The 19,324-nt window shown below is 45.3% G+C and overlaps 1 protein-coding gene across 4 annotated transcripts in view; it reads right to left on the reverse strand.

The window, feature by feature from the left end:
* Positions 1 to 16,536, reverse strand: part of PRKCQ (protein kinase C theta) — a 64,182-nt gene extending 47,646 nt beyond the window's left edge. For 3 of the 4 annotated variants that reach the window (XM_075760166.1, XM_075760082.1, XM_075759910.1), the window contains exon 1: positions 16,196 to 16,536. The gene's annotated coding sequence lies outside the window, so the exon portion shown is untranslated. Of the gene's footprint in view, positions 1 to 13,784; positions 13,885 to 16,195 lie in introns of those variants that run through there. The other variant, XM_075759996.1, reaches the window with a different exon arrangement.
* Positions 16,537 to 19,324: the final 2,788 nt, after the last annotated feature.

The following is a 19,324-nucleotide window of genomic DNA, read 5'->3' on the forward strand; positions in this document are numbered from 1 at the left end:
TGAAATCAATGCAGTTACAACATAGTTAAAATTGTGAAAGTATGTTGTCCTGCTAAATACTAACACCGCTGCTCCAAAAATGACTGGTTTGATGTGCTACAAGACACCTATTCAGATCTGTGCATCTGCTTGCTAAACAGTGGCATTTAAGACTAAGAAAAACTAAGCTGGACACCCCCTGCCCTCCCCCCTGGTGTGATACTCCGTTTTGGCTCTGTGTCATCAAGTACTTCATGAAGACGTTTCCCAGAGAGGTTATGGAGCCTCTGTCCTTGGAGATAATCAAAAGTCATCTGGACATGGTCCCAGGCAGTGGGCTCCAGGTGGACCTGCTTGAGCAGGAGAGTTGGACGAGATGACCTCCAGAGGTCTCTTCCAACCTCAACCAGCCTGTGACTCTGTGAAAACAGAGTACCCTCAGATCATGAGCTGGACACATTTTAGACCCTTCTGTTAGCATGGGATGAATCTGTTTCTCTCCTTTGAGAGCAAAAGGGAATGCCTAGGGATGATCTATTCACATGGAGCACCTCCACTGTAGAGAACTAATTTTCAAAAACCCCACTGCATTGTATCAGATCTAAAAGACTTATGCTGGGACTTCACATAAACCAGTCTATTCCATGAGATGTTCTGCAGCCACCAGCAAACAGGCGAGAATTTTCTACCCATCTGTAGATTTGTAGGTTTGGCGCACCTAGTGTTAGCACTAGCAAACCAACAGCTGCCCATATAAGCCTTGCAAAAGCTGGCTAAAAGCTAGCTAAAATCAGAGTTTACTGTTTTACCAGCCTTGTATGAGCACTCTGCCCTGGGGTGAATTTCTTCACCCTGTCCAATAAATCAGACAGATAACTGGTTTCCTGCTTCTCTCTCACTATCTTTCCTGAAACCACTTTGGCTTTGGCCCAAACATCTGTTTTCCAGGTCATATCTCCAGCGTTTGCCACTACAGGACTGCTACTTGGCTCGAATCCACAGCCATAAACAATTAAGGAGCAACACAACTCAGCTCCAGCAACGGCTCGCTGTAACAGCAGCAGTTTAATTTAACACTAGAAGCAGCTGCAATGGATATGGAGAGTGTCTGCTTAATTTCGCAGTGGAATGGATACCACAAGGGATCTGAAAACTAAGGATGAAATGCGTCTTTATAGAAAGGGTCACCTGCAACCCATCCTCCAATAAAGTCTCAAGTACAGTGTAATTGGGGTTCAGCAATACTGCACCCTGCTTTACAGGCACAGGGGAGCTTTGCCCACTCCGGAGAATAATGCAACATATGGAAATCATTCCCGGATGATATTAGGAAGTAATAAACTCCTTAATATCCTTAATCAATTGTGGTTAAGGAGAGAGGAAGAAATGAGCTCCTGCTCCTAGTCAGCGGAAGAACTGTGCTGAGGACAGATGCCTTTAGTGGGATTTATGTTTTTTGTGTTTCGCTGAATGAAAATGGATGCATGCATGATGCAGTAAAGATGGCAATTTACTGAATGAGGGCCAAGTGAGAGGGGAGGGGAAGTATCTCTGGATTTGAGATGCTGCTTGCCTAATGTTATCAAACCCTTGTTTTCTAGAGGTCGGAGGGAACATTTCCAGCTCTCTCTCCCCTTTTTGAGGCAAAACTGTGCATGCAAAATGAGTTCATAATCTGAGGATCAGCATCACCAGGAGGGAAAGGAAGCAGGAGTTATAGCTGAAGGGTATGAACTTTCCTTCACCTCCTGAAAGGCATCTCCCAGCCAAAAAGGCAGGTCCTGGCACTGCAAACATCTGTTTATATAGCTGGTGGAGACCTACGCGTGAGCATAACTCAACACACCTCAGGGTCTTCCTGCAGATTTCATGAGCAACACGGAATGCCAACAGCGATGGCTGGGGTCCCTATCTCTGCCCCCTGACGACTCATATCCCACAGACCCTACAGTAAGGAACAGGGATCTAACCAACTCTCGAGCGACTTTCATTTTGAGTGCCCATCTCACCTGTTATTTCAATGGAGATCAAACCAGCCTGTTCATAAAGGAGGAAGTTCAGAAACCCCCTGGGTGCCACCCAACATTTCTCACATTTTCCATTTACAAAGGTGTGGATCAGAGGAGGAGGAGGTAAAGGAGGGGAATTTGCATAGCCGTTTAATTTTCCCTCTCCCCATAGTCAGTCACCTCACCTGCAACATCTTGCAAAAGGAGGGAGAGGACAAGAAAGGCAGGAGCAGCAGTATCTCATGGGATTGGTACAATACCAGACTCCATGCAACAAAAGAGCCTTCCAAATGTCATGGAATGACTTGATTTCAAAGCATAGCTGATGGTCTCCATGTAAACCCTTCCCCATGGCTTGCAGACATGGTGGAGCCAGGCAAAGCATTTCTTCTGTCACGTGGAAATGTGGCTTGCAGACTTTTCTGGGGCCCATGGCAGGGACAGGAACGGGCATTTCTCTGTATAAGTGTCTGTGCCATCTTGTGATGCTGTGTTTAAAGCAAGTCACGTGTATTGATAACAGGACCTGGTGTCTTATACATAGCCTACAAACATGGCTTTTTGGACTCTGCTAAGTTTACACGGTTTCCTCCTGCTGTGTTTGTTGTGCACAAGACAAGAGCGGAGCCTCAGGTCTAATTTCAGATCTTATACGTGATTTCACTACAGTGGAGTTAATGCAGGTGAACAGATTTATACCTGTGAAAGGGCTGGTATTCCTCCCACTGCAGAAATTGCAGAAAATTGCTGCCGGGAATGGCAGTGATGATTGCACACATCCACAGACTCTAGGATGGGATCTACAAGCATTCTAGTGGATACACATATAGCTGGGTCTTACAAACAGTGAATTCATGTTTTGCTATCCTTAGGTCTCCACCTAACAATTGCTTTAACCTGACCTAAATGCAGGCTATGTCCGAAGACATGGTTCAGCTTTCCACCCCATCTCACACGGCAGGTTCTCAACCTCCACCAGGAATTTGATGTCTGTGTAGGGTATGGGATCAGGGAACAGATTTCTCTAAAAACAACCCTTCTTCTTTTCTGTTCTTGACAAGCGAGTCTGCAGCTGTATCCATTCCCTGATCTGACTGACACGGCACGGATGTGGGTGCCTGCACTAAGCAGGAATGATGACATGGGGGATGGTCTGCAGCAACTGGATTTTGGTTGGGATAAAGAGACTGGGAAATCGTGACCTCGCTGTCGGTGAAGAGATTAAGGGTGGATTCACATGAATATATGCAGACAACTGCAGCGCACGTATGAACTACCACCCCAGCTCCCGGCATACACAGTAAAAAGATACAAGTACTTGTAGGGGTGCATCACCCCATCCTAAAGAAGACATTTAAAATACGTTAAGCCAATCCCATCCTGGAATTGCTATTTCCCCACTATGATTATGTTTCCCCCAAAGACGCCTAAAATCAGGTAAATCCTACTAATGATGTTCCGACGTCCAGGGAAAAGGACCCAGATTGTAAGTTTTGAGCCGGGAGCAGATGCGTTCATGTCTAACAGTTACAATAGCTTGAAAAGATAGTGAAATACAGCTGGGTGGGGACCCCACACGTCCTCCCTGTCCAGAGCCATCTGCTCTGAAAGTCACTAGAAATGGAAAGAGGGTCTAGTGCCCAGGGACACTCCTTGACACTTCTTAATTTGCTCATATAGAAGGAGCCAAAGCCTCCCATCAAAAGGAGAACCTTTCAGATATGCCTTTTGTTTTCCAGTAGACAATGTGAATTTACCTCCCTCTGCAGAGGCAAAATTTTGAAAGCTGAAATCCTTGTTATTTCTGCAAACTGGAAAGAGAAGCAGAGCAGACCCACCAAATGTCTACTGGGGATAAATCCCTCCAGGTCCTGTCCCTGGAGCTAGGTCATAACACTTTTTTTCCTCACCTTTAGTGAAAATTTGTCTTGTGTGGTCCTGAAAGAAAGCAAACTTGCATCCTCACCTGTCCCACCAAAATGATGCACTATTCAGTTCACACTCCTTTGTAAATCTTTTTCTTGTGCATTTTTGGGTCCAGATTATTAAAAGCAACTTGTCAGTTTTGCTTTCTTATTTTCCTAGAGAAAATAAGCTTCTGGTAATTTCCTGTATCACTCCATTTCTGCAACATTTGGGCCACACAAACTCAAAAAGAATGTTTTAAAAATAATTATCCCCATTGTACTTATCTATAATTTTTAATACTGACTTATCTTTTCAGGTTTTAGTTGCCTTCTAACAAACACAGGTCAAACTTGAAGCCACAGCACCTGTTTTATCAAACACTGCACACAAAATGCTTTCAAAGACCTTTTCAATGTAATGAGGGGAATAAAAATACCTTGAACTGAGATGTAGCTACAATATCTTCTTCCCTTTGGCCTCTTGTTCGTTAGCCCAGCAGTTCCTGTATTTCTGTATGATTTTGGCACTGGCTCACAGACTTCTTACTACAGTTTTTTGGTTTGGTTTTTTTTTTGGTTTTTTTTTTGTTTTTTTTTAATTTAAATGACACAGGCAGAGTTTGCCTCAAATACTTCACCATCTTGTATCAGATGGTTGTTAATGCATTGAACTTCCTGCCAGTGCCAGCATCTGCACCTATTTTTTATCTTCTTTCCCCTAAAAAAAAAAGTCCCAAGGAGGGGGGCAGGACCATAATGGGACGTATTAACATCCTTCCTTCTGCAGGCACAGTATCGTGCCTATGGTTAACCTCATTCAACAGTAGATGCATTTAATGGCTTTGTTTAATCTGGAAATTTGATAAAGATATTTGGACCCAGAATCACGGAAATGTTGGGCTGGAAAAGAGCGTTTCGCTCATCCCTCTGTCTCCTGGCAGACTATGTCTACACCATTCTTGACGTATCTCTCTAGCCATCTGTCAGGAATGAAGCTTCTTGTCTGCTTGGTGTTACCACACACTCCTCAAAAACGTGGCCAAATTTGTCACAGAGGAGCCTCAGGTTGTAACTGGAACCCATATTGGACATCCACACCTTACTTCTGCGTGACACATAGGACTTTGGAGATGTATTTTAGGAAACCAATTTTGATCTGGGATTGTCTTGTGTTTCTCCAAAGTTTGCACTATTATTTAAGGAGAATTATTTCCCCCCCATTCCTCTGCAGCACTGGACATTTCCCATCAGGCTCTGCAGATAGGAACTGCAAAAAGATGCCTAACTGCCAGATAACTGCATTTTAGGCACACCAAGAGCACGGGCTCAGCTCTGGTCCACAGCCCTTCTCCTTGCCCTGCAGTCCTCCCAGTAAGTCTGCAGGGACTTACCACTCCCGTAAGCACCCGGCCCAGCTCACATTTTACAATGAAAACCACCACAGGTATTTCAGATAATTCAGCCTTCTCCACACCCTTGCAGTTTCATGTTTATTCTTAAACACCTTAAAAGCAGAAATAACTTCTTTTGCACGGCAGAAGCTTCTGCCTTCATTCTCTTCTCCATCAGCCTTCGCTTTCATGGCTTCACCAAAATGACCCCTCATGAGGTTTTTTTTTTATTTCCACCAATCTCAGGGCTCCCTTCTGCAGATGCCACACCAGTGCCCTCTCTTGTCAACACCATTGCAACACCAACCTCTATGTCTTTCTGTCTCCTAATGTCTCTGGACTCCAGCCACCTCCTTTAAATGAACTCTGACATATCAGTCCCTCTTCCTCAGTCAGATCAGAGCTCGATTTAAAACTATATTTCTATTTAAATAAGGAAGCTCTGGTTCCAGCTAGGCTGAAAGCCCTCTTCCCACTTACAGTTTGGTGTCCTGTTCTCAGCATCAGAGCCTCAGGTGGGTTCCTGAGAGGCCATCCATCTCTGTCTCTTCATATCGTTCCACCCCACTTGCCATTTAGCTCACACCAACTCTCTGAGAGGTCATTTGTCCACCAGTTTCTTTCTGTGCTTCTGCCCTTAGTTATCTCCCTGACTGGGTGGATACAGGACATACAGTGGGTGGAAGAACGTAATACAAAACACAGTCAAAATTCATTTTAGACCAAAGAATCAGTTTTTTGTTTTGGTTTCAGTTTCAGGTTGGGTTTGGGTTTTTTTTCATATCATCTCCTGCCTGCTTAAGCAAATCTGCATGGGTTCACCTTCACATTGTGTGAAGAGATAAGTCATGATCATGCAGACAGTATCTGCCTTCCTTCTCCCCAAAACTCACACTTTTTCCCCTACTAACTAGCCCGGGCTTATGCTGTCCCCTGAGCTCAAGACGTAGCACAGAGCCTCACATAAAGCAAACACATGTTCAGTCCATCCTACGCTAGCTATCTCGGTATTACTATGGCTCATGATCCCCAGGAACCATGAAGGGTTCACCTCAGCATCACTCTCCTAGCTCAGCTAGGCAACACAAGGTGCAAGGAAGATGCCTGTCTCTACTGCACCGACCACTGGCCAGAGAAAGTCTCAGTTACGCACTCAGATATCCAGGTGCACTAGTGCAGGTAGTCCTGGTGCACTCACAAAATCCCAAACAGGAACTAGCTCAAAAGCTGTGTCACCTCTGTACAATGGTGTGAGTTACAGCCAAAGCAGCATTTGTAAAGATGCAACAGATGATTGTTTATTTTAGACAAATGAGGTCCCTTTTACTATGATCAGAAAAGGAAGGACTGACCAAAGAAATCAATGCGGTGCTTTGCTCTAGAGATGGCAAAGGTTATAATCAGTTACCACCCCCTTCTCACCACTCCCAAGAGGAAGAAAGTCCCTTCTTCTGAGGTGATAGCATAGGTGCTGTCTGACATAGAACTGCAGAGCCAGAGGGGCTGTGCAAGTGGGAGCTGTACCATAAAGAGGCATATTGGTGGCTACAAGGACTTCAGCAAGCACATATGGCATTCCCCAAAAGGATTCAATTCAGAGGCTCACATCGGCGCCGTGGTCCAAAGATCATTCAGTTAATGCCACGTCCTCCTTGTCTACCATGCCACTGCCCTCTGCTCAGTCCTCATCCACCACCACAACCTCCCTCTGTGTGATTAGCAAGAGAGGTCCATGAGCATATGGGGCTGTAGCTGGTGATGCTTCCACTGTCGGGGTCCTCTGCCCGAAAGGGACCACAGTCCCCAGTACCCACCCTATGACAACTTCTCCGCCAGAGATATGGGTCCATCTATTGATGCTGACACACTGGAGGTCACCTTCCCTCCCCTCTTTGCCCAAACAAACCAGTATATGTCTGGCATTCCTGACACCTAACTTTAGAAATTCACTCAGCTACCTACTCAGTATACATCCGCATATGGACTATTCACCCCAGGCTCCTTTCATAACCAACAGAAAGAAACAAACCTGCTGGGTTTTCAATTTCCATTATCTCCATGTAGCTGACTAAAATGGGTCAAATGCCTGGTGACCTCAAATGCCTCTTTCTCCCCACAGCCGACAGAGACCATGCGGCTAGTTCAGGTGGAGATGTCTGTCTGGCATTTAGGCTTCTGAGACAAGAGGGGATGGCTCCCAGCCGTGGTGTCTCACCTGCCAGCAGTTAAGCAAATTCAGAGATCAGCTTATGGGTCTTTGTCTGCATTGAGACCCAAATGAACTAACGCAGGTATTGCAGAGAGAGACAAATAAGCTGAAGACACAATGATGGCTTTGACTAACTGCAACAGACTCTGAACCAAAACTCACTGAAATCTTTATTTAACTTTCTATGGGGTTTGAATCTGGTCTATAAACAAGGCAGAAGGTCAATGTTAATAACCACTAACTGGAAAAACTGGCATAAGATGTATAACTGAATTTTCTAATGGTGAGATTTGGTAAAAGCACCTTCCTTTCCAATTTCACTACAAAATACATTACAGGGAACCACCTTGCTTTGACAGCAGGGCACAGGAAGACACAAAGCCATTTTGAAGAGATCGTCTTTATCTAATTTGCTCAAATGTTTTAATAACAACGCCTGTAGTTGCCCTGACAAACAACCCCGCCTTCTATGAGGGGGAGGAGGGGACAGGGGAGCTGAAAACGGAAGCCAGAGGATTACTATTTCACCAAAGTTATAAACCAAAACATAAATAGCAAGTGTTACTGCAAGGGTGGGAGGGGAAAACCTGGGTAAATTCAGCTCTCAACATGCGCACTGTCCTTCAAGACAAGTAACGGTGACTCCCACATCAGCATTTGTCTCGCTGGTTTCTGTGGATAAGTAGGGTACGACCTTGTCTAAATCCCATTCACAAACCAGAACAAATCTCTATAAGCCTCAGCTGCTCTTTCTGTTCTCAACGTATCAGACCCAAAATGCCTCCTCTTTCACTCAGACTGACTCTTCCCCCACCGCAGCTATTCCTGACTTGTACTGCTGATTTACATCGGAAGAGGAACATGCTCACCAGCACATAAAAACTCCACAGCAAAATCAAACGACCACATCAAAAACCTCCTCAGGCGGCTTGAATCTAAGTGAAAAATTAATCATATGCAAATTCAGTTTTGAAACAAAATAGGAGTCAAGTTTCTGCTCCCAATGCACTTGCAGAAGTCCAGAGCGAGGTTCATGGGGATTTACAGGGCTAGATGACCCCAAAGCTTGGTGTCTGCTTTAACGTGACAGTCATCCTGCTGCTGGCTGTGGAGTTCCTGAGTATCCCTGTAGATTTTTATCTGATATTTACAAATTCACAGGGTCATTAAAAGACCAAGCTGAATTAGTACTTGACTTGTGCCAAGGCAGAGCTGCAACAAGCCTGCACGTTTCAGGAAAGTTACTCCAGATTTACATGTGTGTTTTTGCAGATAATCCTGCTGCCACTAGCATTTCTCTCTTTTAAAAAAAAAAAAAACAAAAAAAAAAATTAAAATTAAGGCCACATACCTGGGCAGTTTATTTAGGTTACAGGTGAAATTTGGCCTCTCAGACAGGGATGTTTAGCTCACAGTGAGGTTACTGCTGCTGCATGTTTTGTCCCAAGGACAGGACTGGGTCCAAAGTGTTGAGTTACTGCACCGATGAGGACAGACAGGGACAAAGTATACACCTACCAAACCCAAGAAAACCTTACTGTCAGTCCAAAGTTATGAGTGCATTTGTTAGAGGGGTTTTTCTCCCACAAAACACCAGAATAACTTCACAAAACGACGAGTCAGCCAAAGCCCTAAAACCAGCCTGCTTTGAGAACACATCCTCTTTCACCCTTGATCCCTGCATCCCCGAGATGAGCTACATTAAATCCACCCTCTCAGCAAACGCGTGTGTTCATAGTGGTGCGACAGCCCTTCTGCTTATTGCGATGGACTGGGTTTATTTGCTTTTCCAGAAAACATGAGGTACAATGCCACTTTCTGGTCTGGTGGCAGGTTACTGCTCTGCAATGAAATATCTAGATGTGACAACAGAAGAGGAATCTGTGTTTGACTTAGGGCTATTGTTTGGGTTATAAATTGTCTGTTGCACTGCTACTGGATCTTTAAATGCCTCATACTTATCAAGGTAAGAAACAGAGGAGGCCAGATGAGTCTATGCCCTCACAGATGAAGTTTTAGGGCTGTGATTTAGTCCACAACACTTGGCCGAGACATAGCAGTGAGGAGCAGGTCCATGCTGGTGAGAGGCCAGGGAAAGCCGTTTCTTCCCATCTACTCTGAGGTACAAAACTTGCTACATGCAGTGCACAATGACAATTCATTAGGTTCATTACCCCTTTCTGGCTACATTCCTTCCTGAGGGCAAGGGTATATCTCCTTTCTGTCCTGTGACCGGCACATATGCTGTAAGCGATTCTAGGTCATGAAGGTCCTACTAAACCCAAACTAGGCGTTTTGATCTTGTGAAGTCAATACTGTTGGGATCAGCAATGCATGGATACACATGTCCCACGCGGAGTGGACCAAGAGCGGTCCCAAGAGCAAAAGCACATCCATCCCTTAGATATATCACTCTTCCTTGAAAGATCCTCATCCATCCTGCCTACAGGGAACAGTCCCTATCATACGTGATCGCTCAGTGTGCCTGCCAGAGAGCTGCTCAAACAGACCACAACCAGACCTGGGACTGTGCTGACACTTAAATGTTCTTGCTGACTGCAGCACAGTGCTCAGCCCTGTTATTTTATTAGCATAGCTGGTAACTCTGGGCACACAATAAAGAACGGGACACTCTTGCTCTCAGAAGAACATCCAGTGGCTCACACCAACTATCAGGTGGAGCTGCGTGTCCTGCCCAGCAGGAAAGAGTGGGCAGCGGGTCCCAATCCTTTGCTTAGCACTAAAGATGTGCCAGCAAGGAAAAGAAATATCACTGCAGGAATGTGACCAGGCATCGTTGCTTTAGTTTGGACTGGGACTTGTTTTGGGCTACATAAGATGAACATTTGAGTTCACTAAGTTCGCCTGGATCGTTGAGACCTCACCTTCCCCTCTGAAAATAAACAGTGGCTCCATATTGTCCATAAGGTGGGAGTTTGAGGAAAGGGCAGGCTTGCATTATTGCAGAGTCCAAGTGAGTCTGCTCTGGTTCTGGGGCTACATGGTCTTCTTCCCATAAAGAAGCAACAGGCAGAAAGATCTTGTGCCTTGGATATGACCTAGCAGGAGGTAATTAGCTCAGCCTGTCCCAGGCACATTTTCTGGAGGTATCTCTTTCTTTCTTACAAGGAACAAGGATGCTTTTGTCTTAGCCGGTCTGGTGAGGTGTGTAAGCATGAATCCTCATGCCTGGGAATGAGGCTAATGAAGCCAAGGAAAGAGCCAAAACTTCAAGAAAACAAAGAGTACTTCCATACAATGTGCTAGACCTAAACACAGGTGAATCTCTAGCTTAAACCTTCACCCTTCTTCAGTAGGGAGGAATGTACTAGCCGCCCACGGCCCCACGCTCACCTTTCACCATATACCTATCTATCTTCTACCCACCTTGTGGTAACCAGTGCCTTCTCCTCAAGCTGCCTGTCTACACAGGGTTTTTCCTGCCCCAGATTGCTGTGCTGATGAGTCTGAGGTCTACCGTACCTCCTCCACTCAGTGATCCACTTCTGCAGGCACACTCACATCGTCTCCCATGTTACTGCCAGCGCCTGGAACGACCTTTTCAAACCAGTTTCAAAGGTCATTTTCCTGTCCTTTTAAATGATAAAACCCTCCATGAGCAGCAGGTGGTAAGCTGGTGTTTTCTGTTGTCATAGAAAATTGTCAAACATATTTGATATAGAACTACTTTTTCTAAAAAAATAAACCAAACTAAAAAAAATAAATATTTTCTGAAGAGAAGCTGGTTTTTTGCTCTAGGAATCAGAGGTGCAAATTCTGAAATGTTTTGATTCAGTCAACCTATCATAATGCCTCATGGAAACTATAGACAAGGTTCCCCTATATCCTCATTCTTTCTGTAAACCAAGTTTATCAAGTCCACATCTTCCATGAACACTTTTGTCAGGGACACTGGGGATGGAGCCAACACCTTTCTGCACTACATAAAGAAGTCATGGTGCATCCTGGAAGCTCCAGGAATCAACTGAATGGAAAAGCACGTACCATCTCTAACTAAATTATTATGTCACACAGTAACAGCATTCAGAATCAAAACATTTTTGTTGTGGACCAAAGTATTTCCACTAAAGAGCTAAAACACTCTGAAATTTTTCTGTGTTTTGGAAAGGAAAACACCTTTATTTCTCCTCTCCTCTAAAACTAACTGAATCTGTAACCCTGTATCTTCCAGCTTAGACCTTGCTCTTCTAACACCTTACCTGGGAGCATGTCACTATGCCCACAAAGAGCTATGATCTTGCAGCACACAAGGTTGCAAGATTTCCTCCTTCCATTTCCTTCTTTCACCATTTCTACTTCCATATGTACCATGCTTTTGCTACCTTTGCTATAACTCATTCCTACATACATTGTAAACTCCTTAGGATCAACTTTTTTTATGCGTTCACACACTATCTCATCCTCATCTCCTGGTCAGGGCAGTAGTAATTACGGAGACAGTCCTCCTATGGTCATGTTTGCCAATAATTATAATGTGCTAAGTATAGAAAGATGTTTATTGCCACCTTTGAATTCCTCCACATAGCACGGAAGATGTTCCAACCATCTCCTATAGGCACCTCACTTTGATGTCACATCAAATTCTTTCCTTTAACTGTTCATGGTCTGGCAACCCTGAATGAAAACTATCTGAATTTTTCATCACTGTAGGTGCCTTGTTTATGCTAGGAGATTATTTCAATGCAGCAATACTTTGGGAAACTAACACATATTTCTCGTGAAAAAACCAACACTTCTTGTAATTGCTTTTTCTATTTTTCTAGTTTGTAATCAGTGGGGATAAGATGCAGGGCTTTTTTCTTTTTCTAAATGCAGGTATTCATCAGGCTTTGCAAATAAAGAGATACAAATAAAAAAAAATACCCTGTGAAAGATACAGTTTCTCCATGAATGCCAAGCAAATTAAAAGACATAATAATTGAGGCAGCTAATTACTGAGAAGCAAGCCAGCCCAAAACATGTCAAATGTGTTGTGGAAATGACCATTCACAAAAACCAGAAAAATGTTATGTAGAGGTTATAGTTTGCAAATCTCAGAGCTCTTTACGGCTGAGATAAATATCGAGCAATTCACCTGAAAGATAACTGAACCCTACATCCGCATCACACACATGGCTCTGTGGTGAGAGAGACAAGGTACGGTTACGTGAAAGCTGCACCATTTTCTTTTCATCCTGCCCTGGGTACATCCTATACAAACATACACTTCTTCCATTCAGCATTTCTGCCCCAAAAGGACCAAACATAGGAAAGTATTCTTACACATAGGTGGAACTAAAAATATCCCACAATGGGATGGCACGCTCCTGCCCCAGCAAGCTGCTCCAAAGCAAAGGTGTTGTTAAAAGTTACGATGCAAACCGGACGAATTATCTGTTGCTAAAACAGCTGTGCGTAATTTGAAAAGCAATCTGGGTTCGTTCCACACACATCATCAAAGTTAATAAACGTTATCTCTACTGCTGGATGCAATCTGGTTGGTGGTGACAAATTAAAAATCTCCATCGGGCCTGATAAATCACAAAATTAACACAATTTTGCAGTGATGCAAAAAGCACTTTGCAATTGGCTACAGAGAAGGGTTTGCAGTTTACGTTGCCTTTGCCAATGCTTTCCTTCCAGCCAGAAGTCAGATGCCCTGGTTAGCATGCAAGTGCAAGCAAACAGAGAACACCACCACGGAATGGAAACAAACTGTCAGGTGAGCTCGCAGGCTAACACAGGCTGCCTTCTGATGTCAATCCCAAACGTGATCTGGTGAACATTTCCATGTGAAAACAGGCAGACAGCACGTGAGTAACCCCGCCAGGGAACTGTGCATGCACACTAAGCCGTAGGTACCTGTGACTGCGGGATCAAGGCTCTGGTTAATCCCATAGATGATTTCACACATACAGGTTTTGGATGTTCATACTACTGTATTGACTTTCTCTTCCTTTTCTATTTTGAGAATCACTTTCTCAAAGCACAGGCAAAGAACAACTGTCAGCTTACACAAACCTTGGCTTCATCAAAATGAGAAGCAACAGCAGATTTTGCAGCCAAGTGTTTTAACTTAGATCCACAAACATATACATAAAAAGCCAAGAGCAGCACCTATAGAGCAGTCCTGGAAGGTGGTTAGTACTTCACCTCCAACTTAGGCTGCTGCAGAGCTCCTTGCAATTAAACCCAGACAATAAGAGAAGAAAGAAAAAAGTTGCCATCAGAAGTCATATTCACCGTATCACCTCCTTCAGACACAGTGGGAGGATATACAGAGACTAACCTGGAAAAGATCCCAAGGAGGAAAAATAAAAACTTGTCATGCTGGGACACTAAGCTGCTGGGGGTCTCCTTCCTTCCATCCCTCCTTCCTTGCTTTTCCCTCTAAGCCTTTCCTCTGAGGCCCTCCACCTCTGACATGATGATAAGGCACACAGTGCATCTGTGAGAAGCTCTGAGAGTCAACTGAGTGACTTTCTTTGAAAGGAAACACACTTGAGGCAGAAAACAAAAAAATAGTTAGCTCCACCCTGGCAGTGTAATAACCCTCTACTCACAGCTCTCCCTAGCATGAAAGAAAAAAAAAAAAAAAAAATAAAAGAAGGCAAAAAAAGAGAAAAGTTTTACCCAGGGTAGCAGCGCGATTACAAAAACAGCCCTGGCACAGGAGGACTGTTGAAATGCAAGATGGAGGTTCAGGACAGGGACCTGAATCCTTGATGGGGTTTTGAAAAAAATCCCAAAGGACATGTAGAAGTGGGGAGAAAGTCTAACTAAACTCTGCATTGCCAATGCCAGTGCAACTGTGGCATCACCTCAAAGCAAGGAGTCTTTCATGTCCGAAACCTCTGCACAGGTTGAGCATTACTTGCTCCATTCAGCATGTGTCCTTACAGGCGCTGGCCAAAAAGTCCTGTGAGGAAAACGAGGGGTTCAGCATGGCTCAGGGAGCTTTGGCAAGTGAAGGCTGGTGGCTGTCAAAGTCTCACGTCCAGCCTAGACACCAAAAAAGAGACAGAGGCAACAACCCAGAGCCTAGGCTGGAATCCAGATTCAACTCTGATGTCAGGCGTTCAGCCAACGGCAGCTCGGCGGGTCTCTCAGCTCCAGGAAAGCAGCTGTATTAGGAGGCCATCTGATATCTCCAGATGATTGCAGCCCAGCTCCACCAGGACCAGGTGGGACAGGAACCTCCTTGGAGCAGGTGCTCCTTGCTGGTCCCTCGACTCAACTCCTAAAACACATTCACCAAAAAACTCAAAAATACCTGGTGGCCTCAACTGGGATGTGGAATCCTTTCTTCAATCAAAAAAAAAAAAAAAACCAAAAAACAAAAAAAGGACAGGTCCAGGACCTCAAGGATTTGACTGTTCAAAAATACAAAAGTCAGAACATTGCCCTATTCACAGCAAATAATTCTGCTTCTCCCTCCCCCCACTTTTTTTTTTTTAATAGCAAGTTCAGTGAAACTTTATCTCTTCCTGCCCTACTAACCCTACTAAATAATCTGCTATTAGCATGACTCAATTGAGTGGCTTTCAGCTGCTGAAGTAATTTTTTTGCTACTGTTGTTTCATCTGTGGAAATTAAAAAAGAGCCCATAAAAACTTTCCACTCCTGCAAAGTATCACGTTACTGGACACTAGACAAAAGTACAGTCATTAGTTAGTTGCATTATAGTTACAATTTAAATGGTTTATTAGAAATGATCCGATCACACTCAGGACTAACTTCATTAGCATTCAACGTGCATGCAGGGAATATAAACTAAGTCTCAAGACTCAGCAGCCAGGCTGGATTTTCGAGTCCCCTCCTTCAAAAGGAAGTGCAGCTCACAACACTACCCAGCGGAGAAGGGATGGAGACAGTTCATTTCTCTTTACCGCTCAAATCTGCTTTCAAACTTACCACAGCGCTAGTTTGTAGAATACTACAAATTTGATCTGAAAATGATATACCCAGCTACTGAGATACAGCATCTCCTCTAAAACTAGACTTGTATCTGGCTGTCTTATTACACACTGCTGTAACCAAGAAACACCTACAAAACATCACACAACCTAGCAGGGGAAAGTATTTTCCCTCCATATTTTCCCCAGTTTGTTTACTGTGTTGAATAACACTTTGGTTATAGTCGGCTTTCATTGTTTTTCTCATTTTCCTCTCTTCTTTGTATTGCATGAAGGCACATGGGAGAAAACAACACTTTTTTAAAGGCAGGAAAATGTGACTATGAAACCACAAACACTTGCAAAAGACATCAAGTGTAGAACCTGAAGGTAATTTAAACTCTCATTTAAAAAAAAAAAAAAAAGAACGAAAGAAAGAAAAAGAAAAAGAAGAGAACTCTCTGGGTAGATTTCAAGACGACACTTCTTAAATCCCCCAACGAACGAGAGCCGATAGCTGAAGCAGAGTTTCCTGAGCAGCGCCGCAGGTAAAATAAAACGCCAACAGCACCGCAGTGCCCCAAACTCCCTCGCTGTTGCTGCCCCGCTGCGCGCCTCCTGCCTGCGCACCATTTGCGCGCACCGCGCTGCCCTGCTCACGGCCAGCGCCCGGGGGTCTCACCCGTTCCCTCCGCCCCCACCCAGCCCCCCGGTACATCGTCCGGCAGCGGGACGCCCTGCCCGGCCCTGCCCGCGCAACCCCCGCCGCCCTCCGCACCGCTCCGCACCCCACCGCAGGCAGTACCTGCTGCCCGCGCAGCGCCGCGCAGCTTGGCTCAGCTCGGCTCGGCTCAACTCGGCTCGGTTTATCTCGGATCAGCCCGGTTCGGTTCAGCTCGGCTCCGCACAGCCTGGTTCAGTTCAGTTAGGCTCGGCTCAGTGTAGCTTAGTTCAGCTCGGCGCGGCTCAGCTCGGCTTTGGCACGGCTTTGAGCCCAGTTCAGCCCGGCTCTGCTCAGCTCCGCCCGATACAGCCCGACTCGGCTCAGCCCGGCTCGGCGCAGCGCTGCCCTCCGCAGCCACCCCCGCCCCGCCGCCGCGGCCCGCGGGGGAAGCGCACACCGGGTCGCCCGCCGCCACCGCCGGGGCTGCCCTCGCCGCCTCTTCCTCCTCCTCCTCCTCCTCCTCCTCCTCCTCCTCCTCCTCCTCCTTCTCCTCCTCCTCCCCGTTGCCACCCCTCCCCTCCCGCGGAGCCCAAAAGGGCCCGATCCCCGGGGGCTTGGTGCTGGCTTGGTGCTGCCGGAGCATCGTGTCCGGCCCTGTGAAAGGACCCCGCTTTGGGGCTGGGCACACATAACCCGCTTTTGCAGACAGGGAAACCATGGTTGTAATGAAATGCTCACCAAAAAGAATGAAATAATTAGGACAAACCGGATTTTTTCAAGCTGCAGAGACTTTTTGTTGTGGCTAGCAGGAGAGGTTTGCTGAGGGGTGCAGACAGGAAGCCAACAGAGAAGTCTTTCCTCGTTCATCTGTCCCATCGTGTTACTTTCTTGGCCATGCGTGTCTGAAAAATCTCTCTTCCAGGCAGACCCAACCTCGGACCAGGTTGTTGTATGGAAGAAGGCCAGGTGGTGCCTGTTTGGTGCACCCCTTTCAGGGCTTGAGGGTGTTAGAGGTGGGTTTTGCCTGGGAATCCCCTAGGAGACCTTCTCAGCTCCACTGGTCCTGTGGCTTACTCCTGTGCTGTAAGATTAGATGTGATGCTGAAGGTTGTGGACAGGTGGATCTGGTGGGGGAAAGTGGCCTGGGAACCTGGGAGAGGAGCAACAAGAAGGAATGGAAACCTCAGAAATTTGAGGGACAAGGAGTTTTGGAGAAGATCATGCAGAATCCCCACCTTTTGCAGGAGCACACCAGCCCTGTGAGACTAGTGGGCTTTGCTGCCCCTAAAGGTCAGACAAATATGATTACAGCTATAGCAAGGAGACCTACAGGTGTCCTTCACACTCCTTACATACCCATAGAAGACATGAGGCCATGTTCAGGTACCTTCTGTGGGTCCTAATGCTCTGGTGAAGGATCTCAAATGGTGTTTCCCTAAAAGGGCAAAGCACCAGTAGAATTGCAGAACATGCTACCTGCTGGACCTGTAATCGAGATGTTTTGTTTGAGATCATCCAAATGAGGTATTTAGAAATTTTAGGACCTGTAATTGTTTGCTTTGAACAGGCTGCTATGGTTCTTTCAATACCGTTGTGATTACTTTGCCCTTGCTGCTGATCCTTAAAATGTGAAGTATGCATTAAAATAAAGAAGGCGGAGGCAAGGTAAAGGGAAAGGCTGCTGGGATTTTGGAAGTCGGGGGAAATGAATTGCTTTCAAAGAGTGGTTCTTTCCTAATTTCTGGAACAATTTGAGCTGAGTATAATACCTATTCCTGTTACCAGCAGGAGAGAAAAAGACATTTCACGAGGCAGATGATTTTGCATTCTAATTGCTTACACACCATTAACTTACATATCCATTCTTCCTGTCTGCATCAGAGTGCATTATACTGGGGAGGCATGGGGTGTGGTGTTGATAGTGCAAGCATGCAGAAGACGTTCTTTCACCCCAAGTGAAAGGTCAACTGTAGATAATTAAAGTCTCATATATTCCATCCCAAGCTTAAGTTTTCAGCTCCACTGGTTACTGATGCTGTTGCTACAATTTGCACAGGAATGTGATGGTTGGAGGACCATCGTATCCACCTGCACTTAGACCGGATGAGTGTAAGTTTTGGGCGACGTAGTGGCGTCTGCCCAGCTGCGATGAAGCTGCGTGGTTTCTCCCCTGTTCCCTGACCCCATTGATATCGCCCCCACACATAGACCAGATCCCACCTGGGGGACAGAGAATGACGCAGCAGCTGGTTACATAAAATCGCTTTGGCTATGGGAAATGTTGCAGATTTGCAAATATTTAGGCTCAGGATTAGTTTCTGTGTATCACACACAAAGCAGTGCATCGGGCCACTTAGCTCCAACATATGGGCAGAAAAAGGCTTCAGCCTGTGTCCTCTCACAGCAAAACATTTGGCTATGCAACAGCAAGGTCTCAGAGCAGGAAAAATCCTTAGCAGGACATCTTCCAGACTCTGGCCCAAGGAAAATTCCACAGGAGCCCGTTCTAAGAGGACATTCACCCATTTTGTCCATCCAGATCTCTGGTGACAGCTCCACGCCTGCCTGCCGCAACCTGTCCAAAGCTGTCCTTCACTGCCCGAAAGCATTGCCTTAATGTGTAACCCAAACCTTCCTTGCCGTGATTTAAGCCCACTTCTTTTATAGAATCATAGAATCATAGACTGGTTTGGGTTGGAAGGGGTCTTTAAAGGTCATCTAGTCCAATCCCCTGCAATGAGCAGGAACATCTTCAACTAGATCCTATCCACCAGGGACATGGAGAACAGATTTTCCCCTTCTTTTTCGCAGCAGCTTTTTGCATATTTAAAACCAACAGCGCTGCAGTCTGGGAGGCAGCTGCCATATTAATTACCCAGCTGACACAGAACTTCCACTGAAACACGCATCAACTGCTGCATATTATTATTGTCATTTGACTTGACTTGTACAACTAATCAGGCATTGCCTTCTACAACAGACGAGACCACTTCTGTGGGTGTAGGTATTTGGAAACCAAAAGCCCTTAAAGCTGCATCTTTCTGGTGGAAAATATCACCACAAGCCATCGTGTTTTCTTTCCTGTATTTGAAAACCACCCACATTTTCAGTAAGAAAAAAAAAAAAATCAAACTGATTGAGCGTTTTGCCTGGGCAATGGGCCTTTCTGAAGAGTTTCATTCTCAAAATATTTGGTCTCTGTTGTTTGTTTTTTAAGGGTGATTCTTTGCAATTTATTGTTAATTTAAAGGAGGTGTGGGGAAAAAATAA

This window comes from Balearica regulorum, chromosome 1, assembly GCF_011004875.1.
Source record: "Balearica regulorum gibbericeps isolate bBalReg1 chromosome 1, bBalReg1.pri, whole genome shotgun sequence".
Classification (NCBI taxonomy): domain Eukaryota; kingdom Metazoa; phylum Chordata; class Aves; order Gruiformes; family Gruidae; genus Balearica; species Balearica regulorum.